This window comes from Rattus norvegicus, chromosome 14 (assembly GCF_036323735.1).
Source record: "Rattus norvegicus strain BN/NHsdMcwi chromosome 14, GRCr8, whole genome shotgun sequence".
NCBI lineage: Eukaryota > Metazoa > Chordata > Mammalia > Rodentia > Muridae > Rattus > Rattus norvegicus.
In genome coordinates this window covers 105,818,124-105,841,660 of record NC_086032.1, presented here as the reverse complement: position 1 = coordinate 105,841,660, position 23,537 = coordinate 105,818,124, and the positions used below count along the sequence as shown (strand labels likewise).

At 37.4% G+C, this 23,537-nt stretch overlaps 1 long non-coding RNA gene across 2 annotated transcripts in view; it reads left to right on the top strand.

Annotated features, from left to right (window-relative positions):
• Positions 1-14,613: 14,613 nt before the first annotated feature.
• The window catches only part of LOC102550092 (uncharacterized), a 43,263-nt gene continuing 34,339 nt past the window's right edge, over positions 14,614-23,537 (top strand). The window contains exons 1-2 of one of the 2 annotated variants that reach the window (XR_359767.5): positions 14,614-14,820; positions 17,894-17,979. This is a non-coding gene — a long non-coding RNA (uncharacterized LOC102550092). The remainder of the gene's footprint in view (positions 14,821-17,893; positions 17,980-23,537) is intronic. The other variant, XR_005493509.2, reaches the window with a different exon arrangement.

Genomic DNA, 23,537 nt, shown 5'->3' with positions numbered 1-23,537 from the left:
CCTTATTCTCTTCTTAATCCTCATTTCAGTTCCTCCTCTCCATTTAATCCTGCTATTTTATTCCTCTCTTCTTTGGGTAATTATCTCTTCCCTTAGTCCCTTACTGTGATTATTAGGATGTTTGTCCCACGCAACCTCGCCAGCAAGAAAACACGCGGGGACATACGAATCCTTGCTACAGCTAAAACGTTTATTGAATCTTAAGGAGAGGCGCCGCACGCTGGCATAGCGCGGCTTATATACACCCTAGCGTGGCGCATCCACACCTGATTGGTCGCTTACCCATGATCTCATTAGGCATGCCCCGGAGTGGGCAAAGACCTGGCACGAAGGCACTCTTGTACATGTGCACACAGTTAACTTCCTGAAAGGAAGTCGGCTGGCGCGGTGGAGGCCAGCGCCATCTTGTAATGGCGAAAACTATCCTGGCCTTCCACTTGGGGCCCAGTGGAAGCCAGTGCCAACTAGTGGTGGCGAATGTTATAGCGGCCCTCTACAGGATGTTGACCACATATCAAAATATAAAAAGGTAACCTCCATTAGGAAGAGAAAAGACTTTAGTATTTGTCTTGTGAGGTCTGGGTTACCTCACTCAGGATGTTCTTGTTTTCTAGTACCATCCATTTACCTGCAAATTTTCACTTTTCTTAACAGCTCAGCAATATTACATTGTGTAAAAGTTCTACATTTCATTATCTCCTCAGTTCGTGGATAACTGGGCTGTTTCTAGACACATGTTTTTCCTTGCCCAGGCTTCCCTTGGGCTCACTCTATAATTCAGAAAGGCTTTTAATATGTGGTCATCCTGCTTCAGCCTTAGCATACCTGGGATCACAGGCCTGTACTAGCAAGTCTGGATCTGATTTATTACTTTTGCTTCTGAGTTTTGCTTTTTGAGATAGGAGACCAAAATCTGTGTTTACATAAACTGGTATGAAACTAAGAATTGTTCTTCTATAAGTCTTTTAAGTTCCCAGAATACATTCATGAAAGCCATGACAAAGAAATAATTTCTTTTTTTTAAATTTTTTTAAAGATTTATTTTATTTATTTTATATAAGTACACTGTAGCTGTCTTCAGACACACCAGAAGAGGGCATCAGACCCCATTATAGATGGTTGTGAGCCACCATGTGGTTGCTGGGATTTGAACTCAGGACTTCTGGAAGAGCAGTCGGAGCTCTTAACCACTGAGACATTTCTCCAGCCCAAGAAATAATTTCTTTATTTATTAGTGAATGTTTACATTTATCCATTTGTTGTTTAAAATATTATAATGATGTAATGATACTTTATTATTCTCATGGTATGAACTTTCCTCATTATTCATTTGCATAAATGCTTCCCCTGCCTTTATATTTGAAATTATTTAATGGTGGTATAACAGAAGCACTGATTTGAAAGAAAACACTATCATATTACCTTATTAAATCTCTGTCAGCTATTAAAATCTATTGACATTACATATAAACTAATTATACGTCAGATATGTTTAGCACAATATTGAGATGTTTGAGTAACACCCTGACCTTAATGATTAAATATATTCTACTATATTAAGCATGTAAAAATGATCTTTAAAACAATTAGATTCTAGGTCAACTTCTGCCTATGAACAAATCAGATTATTAAACCTTCATATCTTCTGGCTTCAGGACCATTCGAATTAACAAGTGATATCTTTTTAAATGTTACATGAATTTCCACAATTTGTGAAAACGATTCATGAACTTGTTATGGAGCAAATAGGAAAATTATGTCAGCAAATGATCATATAAAACACCTGAGAAATATCAAGTTTGGAGGGATGTTAGAGAAAAGACATACATTCTTTTGTCTTTGATATACATGAAAAGTAAAAAATAGTAAATAAAATATAATGAAAGAGTATATAGATGTTGACCACATTTACTAGATCAAATTTAGATCAAATATGGATATAACAAAAAGTAAACCGAAAAGACACATTTCAGTATAATTAGAAACATATTTACAAAGCAAAACAAGCTATTTGAAATGGTTCTTTGTGACCGTTTTTAGCTATCAGATAATTGAAGGGTCTAGATTCTTACCAATAAATTGTAACTTCATTTCACAGCATCATTCACCCTTGAATGGATGCACATAGTATCTGATGGAAAAAAGAAAAATTCCAAATAAAATCATTCAAATGTGAACATCTTAAAATCCTCCAGTTAAGTTAATTAAAAGTTTGAATAGACAAATTACCACTGTCCTCTGTATGAAAGCATACCACCAATTAAATAAAGGACAGAAATTATAGCCTTTTTGAATCAGTTGAATCAGTAGTCAACATCAAAAATGTGACATTTTTAAGCACACTATTGTAGAACTATATATAAAAAAATCTTACAATTATGTGAAATAGATTGTTGAACTTAGGGAAAATATTATTTTAACCTCTAGATACATATAATTTATTAAACAGTCATTACTGCCTCTATGCAGTATGCTATACTCCCAGTAGTTAGTACACTGTAAGAAATGGTATCTGAAAAAAAAAAGTATTGCTGAATTGTGAGTACACTTATTGGTGCAGAAAGTTTCATTGCAATTAAGAACTACACAAATAGAATAACCTCATAATGTTATGCTGCTTTTGACATCTCTTGTACCAGACTAGACAGTAATCATAAAAATCGTTGGTGGTGTTATGTAATTCAAATTTCTATACCTGTACAATTCTCTACACATCAGCAAATAGCTTTGGACCTAGAATGTTCTCTGGGCAATATAACAGGAACAATACCAATTTAACTTAGAAAGAGGCTCCAGGTGAATTTTATGCAAATTAAAAATATCTAATAAAGTATTTATAATGACCAAAGTTTGCAAGAGTCTGCCAAAGACTGATTACCAGAGTGGTTGTACCAGTTTATAATCCCACCAACAATGGTGGAATATTCCTCTTTCTCCACATGCTCACCAGCATCTATTATCACCTGAGTTTTTTTTATATTTGCCATTCTGACTGGTATGAGGTGGAATCTCAGGCCTGTTTTGATTTGCATTTTCCTGATGATTAAGGATGTTGAACATTTCTTTAGGTGCTTCTCAGCTATTCAATATTCCTCAGTTGAGAATTCTTTGTTTAGCTCTATACCCCTTATTTTAATAATGTTATTTGATTCTCTGGTCTAACTTCTTGTGTAATATATATATATATATATATATATATATATATATATATATATATGTATATATATATATATATATATATATATATATATATATATATATTTGATATTCACCCTCTATCAAATGTAGGATTGGTAAAGATCTTTTGCCACTCTGTTGGTTGTTGTTTTGTCCAAATTACAGTGTCCTTTGTCTTACAGAAGCTTTGCAATTTTATGAAGTCCCATTTGTCAATTCTTGGTCTTAGAGCATAAGCCATTGGTGTTTTGTTAAGGAAAATTTCCCAAGTGCCCATGAGTTAGAGCTTCTTTTCCACTTTTGATTCTATTAGTTGGAGTGTATCTGGTTTTATTTGGAGGTCCTTGATCCACTTGGAATTGAGCTTTATGCAAGGCAATAAGAATGGATATATTTGCATTTTTCTATGTGCTGACCTCCATTTGAACCAGGGCCATTTGTTGAAAATGCTATCTTTTTTCCACTGGATGGGTTTAGCTCCTTTGTCAAAGATCAAGTGACCATAGGTATGTGGGTTCATTTCTGGGTCTTCAATTCTATTCCATTGATCTCTTACCTTTGTATCTATGCATCAAACCAAAGAACACCTAAGTTTATAAAAGAAACACTACTAGAACTTAAATCACACTGACCCCTTACACAGTGATAGGAAGAAACTTTTTCCATAGATAGGTCATTCAGAGAGAAGCTAAACAGAGAAATGCTGGAGCTAACTGACACTGCAATCCAAACTTACCAGACAAATATTTACAGAACATTTCATCCAAACACAAATGAACATAGCTTCTTCTCAGAACTTCATGGAGTTTTCTCCATAATTGCAACACGTTCAGATGCAAGCCTCATCTAGAGAATCATAGGGACTTCCTATAAAAACAGTACTCCACAAAATTGAAAATCCAAAATTTTGGATAATTTTCTCAACTTGCCAAAGTTAAATCAAGATCACAAAGGTAATTAATACAAACCTATTACCTCTAGTGAAAGAGAAGTAGTAATTAAAATTTTACCAATCCAGATGTCCCAGGCCAGATGATATCTCTCTAGAATTCTACAAAATTTTCATGGGGGAGTCAATGCAAATACTCCTATTTATTCTACAAAATCAAAAGGGACGAATATTAACCAATTCATTTTTCAAGGTCACTGTTACCTAATGCCTAAACCATAGAAAGATCAAAAACAATATACATATATACATATTTCCCTTATGAATATTAATGCAAAAATCTCAATAAGATACTTATGAACCAATTCCAGAAACAAGTGAAAAACATCATTCACCATGAGTAAGTAGATGTGCTACCAGTGATTCAGGGATTATTTAATGTATAAAGATTTAATAAACGTAATGTACTATATATAAAAACTGAAAATCAAAACCAAAAAATAATGTCTCATTAGACAAAAATACAAGACCTTCAACAAAATTCCGCACTTATTCCACCATTTTCATTGTAAATGTCCTGGAAATCTTGTGGATTTCAGGAACATATCTCAACACAATAAACACAGTTTACTATAAACCAACCCCAATTAAATGAAGAGAAATCCAGAGCATTCCCTAAAACAAGACAAGTTTGTCCACTATCTCCATATTTGGTGTTTTAGCAAGATCAAAAATAAAACTGAATGGTCAAAGGATTACAGACAGAAAGAGAAGTCCAAGTATCTTTATATGCATATGAGATGATAATGTGCATACATGACACTAAAATTTCCATGAATAAACTCCTACTGCTATTAACTCTGTTAGAAAAGTAACAAGATACAAAAATCTACATACAAATATCAGTAGCCTTTATACATATATATAACAAACAGAAAAATCATGTAAACAGTAGCTGTCACAAAAGCTTCATGTAAGATAATATCTTATAACGATTCTAACCAAGCAAGTGAAAAGGTTGTATGATAAAAACTTTAAGATACTAAATAGGTAAATTGAAGAATATATGAGAAGAGAGAAAAAATCTACCACGTTCATGGATCTTTAGGATTCATATTGTAAGAATGACTATCCAATCAAAAGCAATCTACAGCTTTAGAGCAACCCCCATCAAAATTTTAACACAATTCTTCACAGAACTTGAAAGGACAATCTTCAGCTTCATATAAAAACAAAGATCCACCACCCCAAAAGATACCAACTTACCAGGATATCTAAAACCTTCATAACTAATAAAATAACTACTTGAGTTACTACCACATCTGGCCTTTAATTGTACTACAGAGCTCTGACAATAAAAGCAGAATAATAGTGGCACACAAAATTTTTTGACACATTGGTAAATAAGATAAAATTGAAATTCACATAGGTGAATAGATCATGAGTAATGTTTAACATCCTTAGTAATCAGCTAAATATCAATCAAAACTCTTTTTGATAATTAATCTTACACCAGTCAGAATGGCCAGGATAAAAAAAAAAGAAAGGAAAAGAAAAAGGATTATGACAAGTCTTGTTGACAAGAAAGGAGAAGATTCATCCATTCCTGGAGAAAGTGCAAAATTTTACAACCACTATGGAAAGCAGCCTTTCAAGGAAGCTGAGACCCAATAAACCTCAAGATCCAGCTGTACCACTCTTGGACACATACCAAAGGACACTTGTTACAGAAATACTTCTTCATCCATGTTTTTATAATTCATATTGTTCATTCATATTTTATTATGAATAATATAACTAGATATCTGTCAAGGGATGAATGGATGAAAACAATATAGTAGGTTTATATAGTACAATATTAGCAGACATTAAATCATGAAATTTTCATGTAAGTATATGGAACAAGGAAAAATTCATCCAAAGTGAGATGATAATCTTGATCATGAACAAGAGATATGGTATGTATTTACATATATGTGGATGTTAACTGTTAAGTAAATTATATACAAATTAAAACTCATGTAACCAAAGAGGTTAGGTTTATCGTAAGGGACTGGGTGATCCCAAGGAGATATAGCTAAAACTAAGTACCATTTGAGTGATCCTAGTAGAAGCACTCTCTCTCTTTCTCTCTCTCTCTCTCTCTCTCTCTCTCTCTCTCTCTCTCTCTCTCTCACACACACACACACACACACACACACACACACACACACACACACCAAGTTGATTCAGATGAATTCACCAAATATTATGGGAGGCCAAGCCCCAACTGGACATGTCTTATCACCAAATGAAATGTCCAGTACCAGAAATGGTTTACATCAATTTCAGTTGTTAGTAAACGGAGTTCCATGGGAAGCCCCAAACAACTAAGTCAGGACACTTGGTTGCTTTTACAAATAGATGTTAAGGCCTTATTATTGGTTCATCTTTGGTAGTTGAAGCATAATGCAGATCTCAGGGCATTTTCTTTTAAAACCTTACAAATCTTTTGCATATACGTTATAACCTATGGTGTACTATTTTTATGGAATTCCAGTGTGTCTGAAAGTATGTGTTTTTGTTCCTACATGTGTTTCTTGTGCTTTTTCTTTTGGTCTTTTTCTTCTCTTTCTTTGTTTTCTTATTCTGATTTGGTTTTTTTTTTAACCTTACTTTATTATTCCTCAGATTAGCTTTGTTTTCTAAAGGAAGATAAAGATTCACATGAGAAGGAAGGTAGGGAGGTACTAGGAGCAGTTGTGGTATGGGAAATTATAACAGTACATTGAAAAAATTTCAGTAAAAAATCCAAATTAAATTATATAAGCTATTCAGAACCAAATATACATACATTGTGAATATAAATATTTACATATTCATAAACTTCCTGTATTTTAGGTTCCTTCCTCTTTTCCACAGAAGTCAATGTTTCAGTTGTAAATATTTACACAATAGTACATCAAAGGAAGTGTGATTGGTTCAAGATACCAGTATTATATAAGTAGAACATCCTCACGATCTCTGACAGTGAACAATGAAAGTGAAAAATGGCAGTTTGAAAAGACTGAATGACTGAACCCATTGCAGAAGACAGAATGGAATGCATTGAACACTGCATATCAAACGTTATTTTCTGTTATGTCTGTGATATTAGTGAGTGAAAGAAAGAACGTGTATGTTCTAAGGAAATGCTCTAATTCTCAAATATGTTCTTGACTACTCAGTATCCTTCCAGAATGGCATAATGTATGTGTGTGTGTGTGTTTGTGTGTGTGTGTTTATGTGTGTTTATGTGTGTGTGTGTATGTGTGTGTGTATGTGTGTGTGTGTGTGTGTGGTGTGGTTTGTGTGTGCATGTGTGTTTCTTTCATTTCATAAATTAAGAGAATTCTGAAAGCCTCTGAGAAGCTTTTTTTTCTTTTCTATAGTGCAATGACTAGTAATCCAACTTCTTTGCAGTAAAGAGTCCTAGAAGATCACCAGTTTGCCATGACAGGGATCTATACCCAGATGACTCACATATTTTGTAGAGTGCACACATATCGTGCTATTAGAAAATTCAGGTACTAATGACATGCTTTTAGAGAGCAATGATAATAGAGAAATCATTTGTACATTACAATGATTTTATTGTATTTTAATTGGTCATTTAGATGGAATGCAAAACTGAATATTGTTCCATTGACAATAACAAAATGGCTTTAAAATCTTAAGTATTAGGAAAATAAATATGCAAAAGACCAAAGATCCTTTCAACTCCAAGTTTGAAGACCCTAACATTTTTCTTTCATCTTTTAGCCAATTGGAAAAGTCCTTTTCTAAAGGACTCATACTAAATAATATACAAAGTCCTGCAAACACATGCCTGGCTGGCTGTCCAGATCACACATAGGTGATAGTCATTTCGTACCTTAGTATTTTTCAAAAGCTAAAGATTATAAAAACTAGCATAAAAATGTATGTAGAAGATGCTGTTATTTTATGTCCAATAACTTACAATTTCCTTTAACCAGCTGTTTTGCTTTGATCTTGTCGTAAGTGAGAAAAAAGTAAGAATATCACAGTTATGTGGAGATGACTGCTGACTCATTTTATTTTCATGGAGGAATGCATTTTGAAGTGTTCATAATGCATGTTCACTCTGCTATATTTTTAATTATAGCATGACTAATCCATCTGTTCTATCAGAGATTTTATAAACTGCTAAATATTTTATTTTGAAATAAATAATAATTTTGAGTGTTTTAAGATTTTTTCATAGCTACACACAACATTTTACTTGTAATATTTGCCATAACACAGAAAAAGAGTTACTATGCTTTTAATTATAACAGCCATATATTTGACGTAAGACTATGTTCTTCCAACTTGGCAAGATGTAGTTTAGCAAAGTACAGATGCCATCCCTGTTTATATAATGTCTACAAAATTTTCTATTTCTCTTTTCCTCCTTTTCGTTGGTGGAATTAAGATATGAAATTTCAGTGAATGACATTAAATACTTGATTCCTCAGATTGATGTCTTGGGAGTGTGGCAAGAATATATAAATGGTAGGTCTGATTTAATTGTTCCACAATTATTCAGTACTTGTACATGAAAAGCTCAGCTCTGATGAGATAGCTTCAAATTTTTCTTTTACCTTCAATTTGCAAGTTTACACAAATGTGATTTTGGGTAAAAAAGTAAACCTAAATTTGTAGCAAATAGCAACACACTGTAACTTGTGCCTCCTGATGCTAATGACCTTCCTGATACACCAGGACAAATAAGAAAAGGGGAAATGCTTATCACCCTGTACAAAGCTTAAGTCCAAGTGGATCAAGGACCTCCACATAAAACCAGACACACTCAAACTAATAGAAGAAAAACTAGGGAAGCATCTGGAACACTTGGGCACTGGAAAAAATTTCCTGAACAAAACACCAATGGCTTATGCTCTAAGACCAAGAATTGACAAATGGGATCTCATAAAACTGCAAAGCTTATGTAAGGCAAAGGACACTGTGGTTAGGACAAAACGGCAACCAACAGATTGGGAAAAGATCTTTACCAATCCTACAACAGATAGAGGCCTTATATCCAAAATATACAAAGAACTCAAGAAGTTAGACCGCAGGGAGACAAATAACCCTATTAAAAAATGGGGTTCAGAGCTAAACAAAGAATTCACAGCTGAGGAATGCCGAATGGCCGAGAAACACCTAAAGAAATGTTCAACATCTTTAGTCATAAGGGAAATGCAAATCAAAACAACCCTGAGATTTCACCTCACACTAGTGAGAATGGCTAAGATCAAAAACTCAGGTGACAGCAGATGCTGGCGAGGATGAGGAGAAAGAGGAGCACTCCTCCATTGTTGGTGGGATTGCAGACTGGTACAACCATTCTGGAAATCAGTCTGGAGGTTCCTCAGAAAATTGGACATTGAACTGCCTGAGGATCCAGCTATACCTCTCTTGGGCATATACCCAAAAGATGCCCCAACGTATAAAAATGACACGTGCTCCACTATGTTCATCGCAGCCTTATTTATAATAGCCAGAAGCTGGAAAGAACCCAGATGCCCTTCAACAGAGGAATGGATACAGAAAATGTGGTACATCTACACAATGGAATATTACTCAGCTATCAAAAACAATGACTTTATGAAATTCGTAGGCAAATGGTCGGAACTGGAAAATATCATCCTGAGTGAGGTAACCCAATCACAGAAAAACACACATGGTATGCACTCATTGATAAGTGGCTATTAGCCCAAATGCTTGAATTACCCTAGATGCCTAGAACAAATGAAACTCAAGACGGATGATCAAAATGTGAATGCTTCACTCCTTCTTTAAAAGGGGAACAAGGGATTTAGCTCAGTGGTAGAGCGCTTGCCTAGGAAGCGCAAGGCCCTGGGTTCGGTCCCCAGCTCCGGAAAAAAGAACCAAAAAAAAAAAGGGGGGGGGACAAGAATACCCTTGGCAGGGAATAGAGAGGCAAAGATTAAAACAGACACAGAAGGAACACCCATTCAGAGCCTGCCCCACATGTGGCCCAAGCATATACAGCCACCCAATTAGACAAGATGGATGAAGCAAAGAAGTGCAGGTCAACAGAAGCAGGATGTAGATCTCTCGGGAGAGACACAGCCAGGATACAACAAACACAGAGGCGTATGCCAGCAGCAAACCACTGAACTGAGAATAGGACCCCCGTTGAAGGAATCAGAGGAAGAACTGGAAGAGCTTGAAGGGGCTCGAGACCCCATATGTACAACAATGCCAAGCAACCAGAGCTTCCAGGGACTAAGCCACTACCTAAAGACTATACATGGACTGACCCTGGACTCTGACCTCATAGGTAGCAATGAATATCCTAGTAAGAGCACCAGTGGAAGGGGAAGCCCTGGGTCCTGCTAAGACTGAACCCCCAGTGAACTAGACTGTTGGGGGGAGGGGGACAATGGGGGGAGGATGGGGAGGGGAACACCTATAAAAAAGGGGAGGGGGGAGGGGGATGTTTGCCCGGAAACCGGGAAAGGGAATAACACTCGAAATGTATATAAGAAATACTCAAGTTAATAAAAAAAAAAGGAAAAGAAAAGGGGAAATCAAATTCATGGTTGAAAGTTTTGACATTGAGTACAGCTCACAAGAATATTTTGAGAGCACTTTATGGACTATAAAATAAGGAATAAAATCATGGTTGAAGCTTTTTCGGCATTGAGTATAGCTCACATGAATATTTTGGATCCATTTTATGGATTATAACATTATAAAAATCAATGATTGTAGCTTTAAAAAAACTACATAAAGTGGGGCAAGAGCCTGGCTTGACCTTCGCTACACATTTACATTCACCCTTCCAAAACCTGATTTCCTCCTCTCTGTTTCCTTCTCTAACCCTTTTCCCACTGCCTTCCCTCCGTCCAGCAACCTTCACTGACTATTTTATTTCCCCTCATGAGTGAAATTTAGGCATCCTGCCTTAGGCCCTAAATATTACTTTAACTTCTTTAAGTCTGTGAAATTTAGATAGGTATTATTTACCCTATGACTAATATCCACTTATCAGTGAGTACATACCATGCATGGGTCTGGATTTCCTCACTTAGAATGATGACTTCTAGTTCGATCCATTTGCTCACAAATTTCACAATGTCCTTGTGCTTAATAGCTGAGGAGTATTCCATTTTTTATAAATGAACGCATTTTCTCTATCCATTCTTCAGTTGAAAGACATCTTGGTTGTTTCTAGTTTTGGGCTATTGTGAATAAAGTTGTGGTGACATAGTTGAGCAAATGTCCTTGTGATATGATGGTTATTTATTGGATATGTGCCCAGGAGTGGTAGCTCAGGCTCTTGAGGTAGAACTATCTCCAAATCTCTGAGAAACTAGTCATGTAAGAATTCTGATAAATGGTCCTAGTGGCCACTGCCACAATTGAGCTGGGGTAGCAACCACGAAACATAGATTTTAAAGGATGTTAAATCCAGAGCACTGGAGGTGAGTGTTTGCTTGCAACAGAAGGATTAGAAGTGATCAGCATTTGAGCTGGCAAAGACAAATTAAAATTAACTGGCATGTGTGTGTCTTTCATTCATGAATTCAGAGAGCTCTGGGGCAGCTGCATATATGCAACCCATCATGAGCACAGCACAGGTTAGCTAATTCATGCTACACCTTGAAGCTTTGATCTCTCCAAGACTTTTAACACGAGAGATGTTGAATTTGTCAAAGGTCACTTCAGCAACTAACAATATGATAATGTGTTTTATCTTTCAGTTTGTTTATATGGTGGAATATATCGATGGATTTTTGTATATGGAATAATCGCTATGTTTCTGGGATAAAGCCTAACTGATCATGGTTTTGACGTGCTACTAGATACAGTTTGTGTGTATTTTTTTTTTTTGCATTAGTGTTCCTAAGGAAAATTGGTCTGAAATATTGACTGCTTTATGTATGCATCATCGTGACTGTGGCCTCATAGAATTAGTTTGCCAATGTTCCCTTTCTCTCTATTTTGTGGAATATTTTGAAGAGAATTGATATTTTCTCTTCTTTGAATGTCTAGTAGAATTCTGAGTAAAACCATATGGCAGTGTGCTTTGTCTGGTTGGGAGATTTTTTTATACCTGCTTCAAGGACTATTTAGATTTTCTTTATCTGATCTTGACCTAACATTGATAAGTGGAATCGTTCTGGAAAATCACCAGTTTCATTTAGATATTTCAATTTGTGGAGTAGTGGTTTTTGAAGTAATACCTAATGATTCCTTGATTTTCCTCATCATCTGTTGTTATTTCTTCCTTTTCATTTCTAATCTTGTTAACGTGGATATTGTCTCTTTGCCTTTCAGCTAGTTTTGTTAAGGGTTTGTCGATGTTGTTGGTTTTCTCAAAGCTGTTGGTTTTGTTGATGCTTTGTAATGTTTTCCTGGTTTCTAATTGATTAATTTCAGGCCTGCTTTTGATTATTTCCTTCCTCTTGGGTCTGTTTGTTCTTTGTTATTGTTCTACAGCTTTCTGTTGTGCTGTTAAATTGTCAGTTTCTTTCCAGTTTCTTTATGAAGGCCCTATGCCCTATGAACTTTCTTCTTAGCACTGCTTTCATTGTGATTCATAATTTGAGTATGTTTTGCCTTCATTTTTATTGAATTCTAGAAAGTCTTTAAATTCTTTCTTAGATTGAAATTGACAAGAAATAATTTTTGGCATCGAAAACAGCTTGGGGTAGACTAGAAATAATTGTTAATTCTGGGAAGATTTTTGTAACAAGTTCATACTTAAAAATAACATCACTGTAAGTAATTCAAACCAACTCAAATATATTCAGCTTAACTGTTATGTATTGTCCATAAGTGGAATAGAACATGGAATATTCAGACCTTGACATCATTAACAAACAAATAACTATAAATTCAGCCACATACACTATTTGAGAGATAAAATATATTAAAAAATTAAAATGAATAATAAAGCTTATTGCTGCATTCTAAAGACTTTTATTTGCATCTTGTATTCCTAGGAAATTGCTCTATTAATGAATACGTAATTTAAGATTTCTTGAATTAAATCAATTATGGCTGTAGTAATAGCTACCAACCATTTTGTTTCCACAAAACAACCTTTTGTAGCAAAAAGAATATAAGCTGATTATTTTGTCCTGTTTGGTAAAAAGAACTAAACGATAAGATTAGTCTAAGAATAATCAGCATTATGATAAAATTAGCTTGGAAATTAAACAAATAAAATTTGAAGGTTTTTGCATTACTGAACGCTTTAATATTTGCTTTGATTTTTTGGAGTATACTTTCCTCCATGGTGATCATAAGTCTACCACACTTTTAAATACATGCGCAGTTTAGCCAGTGACGTTCCCCCTCAGATAGGTGGTGAATTCAATTGTACTCTCAGCAAAGGAAATATACAGTCAGCAAACCCTAACTGCACATCACCTACTTTATAGCTTTACATCTGATTTCATCAGTTGCTTTTCACTTGAAGAAATTGTTTTTATCCATTAGTTGTTCAGTTAAAATGTTCTCTTTGTGTGTGTGTAAAATACATGACTCACTCATCAAAAATCTGTCTATTGCATTAGAAATATTAATCTTTATTCATTTAAAAATATCTTACCTAGATTTTGAAATGATTTCCACAACAATTTTGAAGATTTTTAAAATTTGTTCTGAGAGTGAAGGATTATTTAAAAATAATATGTGCATTTAAAACAATTTACAGAATTTTTTTTGTTCTGAAAAACTGATGCCAAAGTAGAATTTTAATTTTAGTATCATAAATGAGACGGGAAATTTCTTAACCATGTTAATCACCCCATCAAAGGATTATGTGATATATGAATCTTTAATATTCCTTTATCACAGGATATTGTCTGTCCTAAGCTTTCAGGGACAAATCCTGTTCCTTAACTAGCTTTCACAAAAGCAACAATTGAGTACCTCAATATGTTCCAACTCCATAAATTAAATGGAGTGTCTGACCTCAAACCACCACAATCAAAACATGAAAACAAAATTCTGTAATTGATTTAAATGTATTTAGTAGGTATACTTTTGACACACGATTGTAATTTGCTTATATTACCTAATTTAGTAGTGTATTTTCAAAACTTGCACACCTCTCATACTATTTGATTTCTTATTCTCCTATCTCCATGGAGGCATCTTACTGAAAATCATGTCTTAGCATGTGGACCTTTGAGGACATTTGTTCAAACTGTAGCAGAGGTGAATCATTACTACTACTACTACTACTACTACTACTACTACTACTACTACTACTAATTGTTGGGGTTTAAATCTTGGCTCGCTTCACAGATTGAACACACCAAACCAACATGGTTCCACATGGAAAGGTTTAATGAGAGAAGAGTAGAAGAGGGGAGGAAAAAATGCCAGCCATGAACATGTGGAGGGAAGGGTTAGGGGTAGGGAGAGAAGGGGCAGGAACAAAGGGGGCAGGAGAGCAGAGAGTAAAAGAAGAACAAAGAGCAAAAGAACAAGGAGGGGCTAAGCAGTCCCTTTTATGATGTCAGGCACACCTGGCTGTTGCCAGGCAACTGTGGGACAGAACATACTTGGCTATTGCCAGGTAGCTATGATGGTGGTGCTCAGACAGTATACCAACATTCCTCCATTTTGGTTCAATTAAGAAAAGAAAAATTAGAGTCGATGGTGGAGCAGCAATAGGGTCATTGTGATCTCTAACTACTTCTTGCTTGCTTTGGGATGACATGTCTCTAAGGAACCTAGAAAAATGGGTATGGGATGTTTGTACAGTCTTAGGAGTCAGCTGTTTCCTTGTTGTCCAGGGTCTGGGGAATCATCTGAGGATAGGTCAGAAGAACCAGGCCCAATAGAAGCATCTTTGTCTGTAAGAGGAGATTGGACATCTGGAGGTTGCTTCTCTGGAGCTGTCCTGGGTGTAGTAAGTGCCTGGACTTGACAAGATGCTGAAACACATACATGCACACACACACACACACACACACACACACACACACACACACACACACACAAACACACATATATATTACATGTAGAGAATAAGATTAAGTGCCTTTGGGAGAAAACGAAATTTTTTGCTTAGGTGTATATTTGAAACCCAGAGGAATCCCACCCTTTGGAATAGGTAAAAAATGGGAACTTTAGGCAGATGTACTTATCTCAGTGGAGTCTATTTGGTCTATTTGAGAGGTAGTCTGAGAGGGTTTCCTGTAGCTTATAAGTTTACAAAAGAGATAACATAAGTTAACAACATGAGCTTTTTGTGGATCAAAAGGAGGCATTTGTCCTACATAACATGTCCTGGATGTGTTAAAACATTTTGACACAAAAAAAGGACAGATAGAGAAAGCAGTTTCCAGATCTTATTTGGAAAGACTGTTTAGCAACAAAGGGTTTTGGACCTTCCAGAATTGGGAGTCTACCTGAGAAGCTGGTAAAGGAATCAACATGTCCGTGTTAGTAGGTTAGCCAGCTAGAAGGGCTGCTGGCAAGCCTGAGTTTGAGCAAATGGGTGGAGCAAAAATAGAAGCTTCCAATGTAGCTAGAAGATTCCTTCATAATAAGGGAACAGGGCATGTTGGCACTACCAAAAATGGATGGGTGAGATGTATATACCTTAAAATGTAGCTAAACGAAGGGGTTTGGTGAGGAAGGTAAGGCTGTTCCCTACCCCAACAATGGAGACATGGCAGAGAGAAGTGGGTCCCCAAAACTCTGTTAGGACCAGGTAAGTGGCCCTAGTGTCCAAGAGGAAGGAGATGGGCTATCCGCATACCATGATAGTTACTTAGGGCTCCCTGCTGGTAGTGGCAATAGTCAGGTTCAAGAAACTCAGGTCTCTTCATTGGCCCCATAGCCAAGCCTAAGAAATCAGCTGGAGGTCTGGATGTAATGTCCCCCTGTCTTATGCAGCCTGAGGGCAATTGACAGCCCAATGTCACTTTTGATAGCATCAAGGACACCCCCCCCCTTGGTTTGCAGGTATTAGGGCAAGCACTCACCCAATGACCTTGTTGACTACATTTATAGCAGGAGCCTGGTAGTCTCCTTGCCTTAGAAGACCAGGAGTTCTGGGCAGTGGCTGAGGCTGGTCCGACAGCCTTTGCCAGCATATGGTACTTTAGTCTGCAAGCCTTCTCATCTCTCCCATGGTATATTTGAAAGACCAGAGCCATAACTTCTGCCTGTGGAGTTAGGTGCCCCCCCACCCAGTGTCTTTAAATTTGTATTTTAGGTTGGGGTGGCTCTGGGCAAAGAAATAGGTCATCAGAAGTTGCTTACCTTCAGAGTTTTCAGGGTGTAGATTAGTGTATTGCAGTAAAGCATTGGTAAGGTGTTCTAAAAATTGGGATGGGTTTTCCTGTTTTTCTTGTATCGCCTCTTGTAGTTTTTGAAAATTCACTGATTTTAAGACTGCCCTGTAAAGACTGGCCAGGAGGCAGGTTATCAATCTATCTCTGGCTAAAATACCATTTGTGGAATTATAATTCCATCAGGGATCTTGGTCAGGTACTGCCTCAGATCCAATTGTGTATGTTCATCTGCATATATACTTGCCTCTTCCCAAACTGGCAGGTGTTCCTTGAAAAGTTCTTCACCGCAGGTGGCGGTGTCAGCACACTGGCAAAGACTGTGTGAAAGCTATTTTTCTCAAGGCTGTGGCAGGTTGAACAGGAGAGCAAAGTCCCAGACAGAAAGAGAGAGAAAGAGAGCTTGCACTTGGGTCTTAGCAAGCAGAATCCATGGCAGGATGCAAGGGATGGGGACAGACTAAATTTTCCTGCTGCTGCAAATCAGGGGCTACAGCAGTATAGCAACAATGAGGACCAGTAGAGGGGAAGACTTGGGGATGGGGCCAGACAGAGACACTGTTTTCTGCTTAGTGTAAATTAGACCAAAATATCCGAGGAAATAGGGACAGGCCACCGCCTGTAGACCGATAGACCTGTAGGTGAGAATAGGAATTGTTAATTGCCCCTACCAGTGCTGGGGCTACCCTCAGAGCTGCTGTTGCTGAGCCATACAGCAGTTTATCCAGGTCCAGACTGGCATGTTAAACTGTCTCAAAAAGGGAGGAAAAATCTCACTCAAGGGAAAAGGTCCTAGAACAAGGGTCAGTTAAAGGATCCACCCCCAGAGGCAGCACAGGAGTAGCTCCAAGCTCAAGAATGCTTCCCTGAGACCATCATGGAAAGTCAAGCTCTGAGGTAAAGAAAGCACACAGAGGTCAAGTAGGTCACCACTCACCAGCACGTGATTGAAGAGGGCACTTTCCTCGGTGGGCAGCTGCATGCAGGGTATCACAGAGATGGGGAGGCCTGCTGGGCATTAGCATGAAGAGGTCAGGCGCTGTTTGTTATGTAACTATTTATAGTTACCTTAGTTGAATGTTATGGTTACATGCTCCAAAGTAGGCCCAGAGGCATGGAGGGAGAAGGCCCACCCATGCAATGTGGAATCTCAGAGATTCCCAGGGTTTGAATCCTGTTCACCTCAGGAATTCTTATGCCTATTTGGTGGTACATTCCACATGCCTTACATAGTAATAATACTAGTACTGCTGCTGCTGCTGCTGCTACTACTACTACTACTACTACTACTACTACTACTACTAGAAGCAATAATAATAGTACTAGTACTACTAGAAGTATATTTTATATGTGTTATCAATATGGGTGTAGGTACATGTATGCCAGGGTGAATATATGAGTTCCAAAGACAACCTCACCTGTCTGTCTCTGACTTTCACCTTGTTTGTTGGTCCATGTTATTTTGTTGTTGTGTCATGTCCTCACCCTCATCCCTCTGTTCCCTTTCCTCTGATAGGGTGCTTCCCCCTGGATATTTCCCCACCCAGACACATCAAGTCTTGAGCAGATTTGGCAAATCCTCTGCTACCAAGGATGGAAAAGGTAACCGTGAAAACTAAGCTGTCTGTCTGCTACATATGTGCCAGGGGTCATATTCCCATACATGTATATTCTTTGGTTAGTGACTCAGATTCTGAGAGGTCCCAGTGGTCCAGGTTTATTGACTCTGGGGTTTTCCTGTGGGTTCTATTTACTTCGGGGCCTTCAATCATTTCCCTAACTCCTCCATAAATGCCCCAAATCTCCCTCTAATGGTTGTCTCTGGGTATCTGTATCTGCTTCAATTGCTGCTGAGTAGAGTCACTTAGAGGAGAGTTATGTTAGGTTCCTGTCTGCAAGCATACAATTAATATCATTAATAATGCCAGGGATTGGTGCTTATTCATGGGATGGGTTTCAAGTTGGACCAGTTATTGGTCGGCCATTCCTTCAGTCTCTGCACCAACCCTACATTTCTTGTAGACAGGATAAATTTGGGCTGAAAAGTTTTGTGGGTAGTTTGGTGATTGAGAATTTTGGTGAGTGTAGCAGTCTGGGCTGACACCTGTGGTCTTTTAGGCTCTGCTAGACATCTGTCTAGGAACTTCTGTCTTTTATAATCATTGTTGAGAATTCACATGTAATTCTCACAGGTCTGTCTTTGTATGTTACTTAGCTCTTTTCTCTTACAACTTTTAATATACTTTCTTTGTTCTGTATATTTAGTGTTTTGATTATTATGTGGGTGGGAGGATTTTCTTTTCTGGTCCAATCAATTTGGTGTTTTGTAAGCTTCTTGTACATATATATTCATTTCTTTCTTTAAGTTAAGGAAGTTTTCTTCTATGATTTTGTTGAAGATGTTTTCTGGGCCTTTGGACTGGTAATCTTCACCCTCTTCTATTTCTATTTTTCTTAGAATTGGTCTTTACATAGTGTCCTAATTTTCCTGGATAATTTTACTTAGGGACATTTTACATTTGTCATTTTCTTTGATCGATGTATCCATTTCTTCTGTGGTATCCTTTATGTCTGAGAGTCTCTCTTACATTGCTTATATTCTTTCGGTGAAGCTGGTTCTATAATTCCTATTTTCTTTCCTAGGTTTTCCACCTCAAGGTTTGCCTCCATCTGTGTTTTGTTTATTGCTTCTATTTCCATTGTTATGTCTTGGACTGTTTTATTCTTTTCCTTTGCCCATTTGATTGTATTTTCTTGTATTTTTAAAGGGACTTATTTGTTTGCTCTTTAAGGGCTTCTACCTGTTTGATTGTATTCACCTGTATCTCTTTAAGGGAACTACTTGTATACTATTTAAAGGCCTCTATGACCTAAATGAGAGGGGGTTTAAGGCCACAGTCTTGCTCTTCAGGTGTATTAGGCTATCCAGGGCTTGCTGTAGTAGGAGAGCTGGGTTCTGATGGTACCATATTGTATTGGCTTTTGTAGATTGTGTTCTTGGGCTTCCCTTCTGCCATCTAGTCTTCTCTGGTGTTAGTTGGCATGAATATCCCTAATTGGAGTACAACTCCAGCAAGAGAGATGGCATTGAATGTCTTGGGTTTGAGCAGGCATCCCGTGTGTGTGTCAACTTAGAGCTGACCTCTTGAGAAGCAGGCAGAGCTGTGGCTTGTGGCATCATGTTTTCTGCACCACAATCTAAAACCATCATTGCTGTTCAAAGTGTGGATAGAAAGAAGATAGAACTCCAACTGGGCAGGGCTGAACCCTTGGCTGATGAAGTCAGGTGGACTAAAGCAGGTTCATGATGCACCTGTGTTTATTGGATTAAAGCCTGATACTTGGGAGGCAGGTAGAGGTTTAGACTGGGGCACTATTCACACTGATGCAACCACCACTGATGGAACACAGGTTTTTTTTTAAATTTAACACTTTCTTTGAGAAAGATAACCATCCCCCTACCTCCCTGCCACTCCTCTAATTGCTTCTTCAGTGCCTGGGATTCTCTTTTCCATCTCTAGCATTCTAGCATTCTCAGATCACTTTTCAAGTTTCTAAATTAGCCTTTGTTTGGATTTGTTACTGAGGCTCTTTGAGTCTTACACTGTTTTGTTCATTTTCTCCTTGTCCTGTTTTTGTTTTCATAGGTTTAGGTTCATGCCGTCTTCACAGATCTCTACAGTATTCATAGTGCTATTGTAAAGTCCATGCCTCGTGCTTTACCTAAATTGCATTTTTAGGGCCTTCTCTAATAGGATTGCTTTGACTCTAGTGAAGAGTTACTGTACAGGCTGTTGTTTTTTCTGCCGGTATCTAATTATTTGTGTTTGAGATGATTGTATTCCTTAATATAGATATCTGGTCCTGTTTTTGTTAAGTAGAGTTTTTCCTTGGTTTCTGTTACATTTCTTGTTTCATAGAAGGGTGTAGGTTGCCTGCTAGGAAATGATTATGAGATTCTGCTATTTGTGGCAACTGGGAGTTGTATGTAGAATGTGTTTCTAGTTATTTTGAGCTGACACTTAGAAATAGAAATAGGCTAGACTCATGGATGGGGAAGCTAAAGTAGTCTACCTGAGGAAGGAAAGCAGGATGTTTTGCCAGGATCTGCTTAATGTCTTAGGAATGTGGGTTGAGATCTGAGAGAGGATGTAACAGGTAGACTGATAAAACGTAGTGAACTAGTCTGGGGGATTCTATTTGGACACCAAATGTGAACTGAATGTAGTCTACCTTGACCAAGACAGTTCAGTCAGTCAACCAAGTCCCAAGGGAGAGAATGAGGATTGAAAATAAAAAGACAATTAGATAATACTACACCATGACTACAGCCAGAGCTGAAGCTGAAGTGGGCTTACTTTTTCAGTGTGCTGTTATATCATTCTACGTACATGCAAAGTAAAAGGTCAGTTCTAGGTCAAGAAAGAAACAAGGCAATAATCAAAGTTCAGGGATCAGTTTTTCTAAAGGCTTATCAGGATGCCCAAGATAAAAGAATAATATATACTCCTCATTTGAGCTTATGTTGAGCTTTATATTAGCCCAAATGTAAAAATTCTTATCTGAGCCTACTTTTCTGTCCTGTCCCAAAGTTTAATTCCTGCCTAATACTGTGTCCAGACCCAATGTCAAATTCTTGGCAAGTTTCTAGAAGCAGTCCCAAGAGCTGTCTACACTACCTACATCTGAACTATTTGTTTCCTGGCTGGCTTGGCTCCCAGATAATTTATGATGGAAATAGTGTTATCCCACTGCATAAGAAGACCACCGCTACCTCAATTATTAGTCCAAGTATGAAGTATTAAAAAACACTAGTCAGGACCATGGATACTTGCCAGGTCCATGCCCAACACTCATGCTCAAAATATGGAGTCAAATCACATTAGTCATGGGCTTATAAAGACAAACTCATGAGGCTTATGTAATTGCCACCTTCATCCAATCAAAGGCGCCCATACATCCTGCTGTACTTCCTGCATACATACCTTCTGCATGTGTATGATCTCTCACATACATCATGTGCAATTGGGTAACCTTGCTTGTTTGCAGAAGTGAAATGTGTTTTGTTATCTTTCATGAATAAAAGCCCCCAGCATTTCAGGAAATTGTCTGTCCTTGGGCAAGTGAGCCTTACAGATTAGAAGCATTTTTGTTTTATACATTTCCTAAATAGAGTAATTTTAATTTAAAACATAATGTTAGCCATCACATCCCTCCCTTCAGTAGTTCCTGAGTCAAATCCTTAATTATGTGGTAGGTAACTTTTCATAATGAGTTATTATAACCATCAGCTTGATGACACCCAGAAAGGATTTTATGTATCTAGTTAAAACTCTCATGGTGCAAGTACAAATAGTAATTATCAGAAACCAAATAGCCAAAGGTCCTGCAATGGATAAAATCAGAGTTACTGTCCAGGAGGAGCCCAAAAATGTGAAGTGGAATTAGTTGTTTATTACATTGTAAATTCTTTTTGATACTATTATTATTATTATTTTGCACAAATTATTTATAATTTGCATAGAAATGTTTTTCTTAAAGTCACAAAATAACCTCCTTTCTGGCATAGAGCAGGTTAAGAACTTATTATATTACAGAATTAGTTTAGCTAATTATCCTAGTTAGGGTTTTTATTGTTGGGAAGGGACTCCATGACCATGGCAACTCTTATAAAGAAAAACATTTAATTAGAGCTGCCATACAGCTTCAGAGTTAAGTCAATTATTAAGCAAGAAACATGATGGCAAGCAGGAAAACATGGTACCATCAAAGCAGCTGCAAGTGCTACACATTTAATCCACAGGGTGCAAAAGATTCTCAGCTTAAACTTTTATGGGACATTATGCTTAGCTAAGCCTTTATGAGACCACAAAGCTAATCCCCACAGTGACATACATCCTCCAAGTAGGCCATACCTATTAATAGTGACACTTCTTATGGCCAAGCTTTCCCACACATGTGCCTATAGAGGCCATTCCTATACAAAGCACTCTATTCCACTTCTTGGCCTCCATAAGTTTGTAGCTATACATAATGCAGAAGTGCATTTAGTCTCACTTCAAATGTATCTACAGTCCATAAAAGTCTCAAACCTGTTTAACAGTTCATCGTTCAAATCCTCTTCTAAGATACATGAAATCTCTTAACTGTAATCCCCCCAAAACCAAAATCAAAAGGCAGATCATATAGTTCCAACATATGGTAGAGTATATGCATTACACTAGCAAAAGATAATAAAAGGAACATAATGAGTAAATGTTGGGGAAAAGCTAGACTGAAAACCAGCTGGGCAAACTGCAAACTCTCCATATCTGATGTCAAAGGGCTCTTCAGAGGACCTGCTTTCAGCTTCGTTGTTTGCAATATACTTTTATTTCTTGCCTGTTTCCACTCCCTGTGATCAGCCAGCTGTCCTTGGCAGGTATCCCATAGCTCTGGCATCTCTAAAATCTTGGGGTTTTCAAGGCAATCCAGGCTTCACATTTACAGCTTCACACAGTGGCCTCTCTGGGCTGCCATGCAGGGACATCCCTCTCATATATCTAGCCTTAATGGCTTTCCTTGGTTATGAAGGGAGACTCCATAACCCCTTCTAATACCAACTCTAAACTCAGAACCACACAGCAAAACATGCCAAGTTTTCCTGCTTGCTGGGACTGGAACATAGCCTCTTCCCTCAATTATATCCTTACTAACTTTCTCCTTTTGATGGTTTTCCTTCACTGCTTAAGATGGGCTGTCCTGTATCTTGCTGTACATACCTTGGACTCAGAGATTTGCTTGCCTCTGTCTCCTTTGTGCTGACATTTAAGATGTATACTACTCTGTCTAGACTTGGGATGCTTTTAATTTTTTCTCAGAAGATGGAAACTTAGCTGGGTAGAATCTTGCCATAAGGTCTCCATTTCCTTTATTCCATTTACAATTAGGCTTTCCTTTAATCTGTTTATCTCCTTGAACAGATATTTTAGATCCATTCTACTTCTTGGTACCGGTTCTCTCCTTAGATTGTACAGCTTGCTCCATTTTTGTAAGAGTGAAAACTCATAACCACATGACAGACTAAATACTATACTGTTTTGAGATTTCTTCTGCCAAGAGAATTAGGTCAAAACTCGACACTTTAGTCTTAGGCAGACTTCTTGGACAAAGGCAAAATG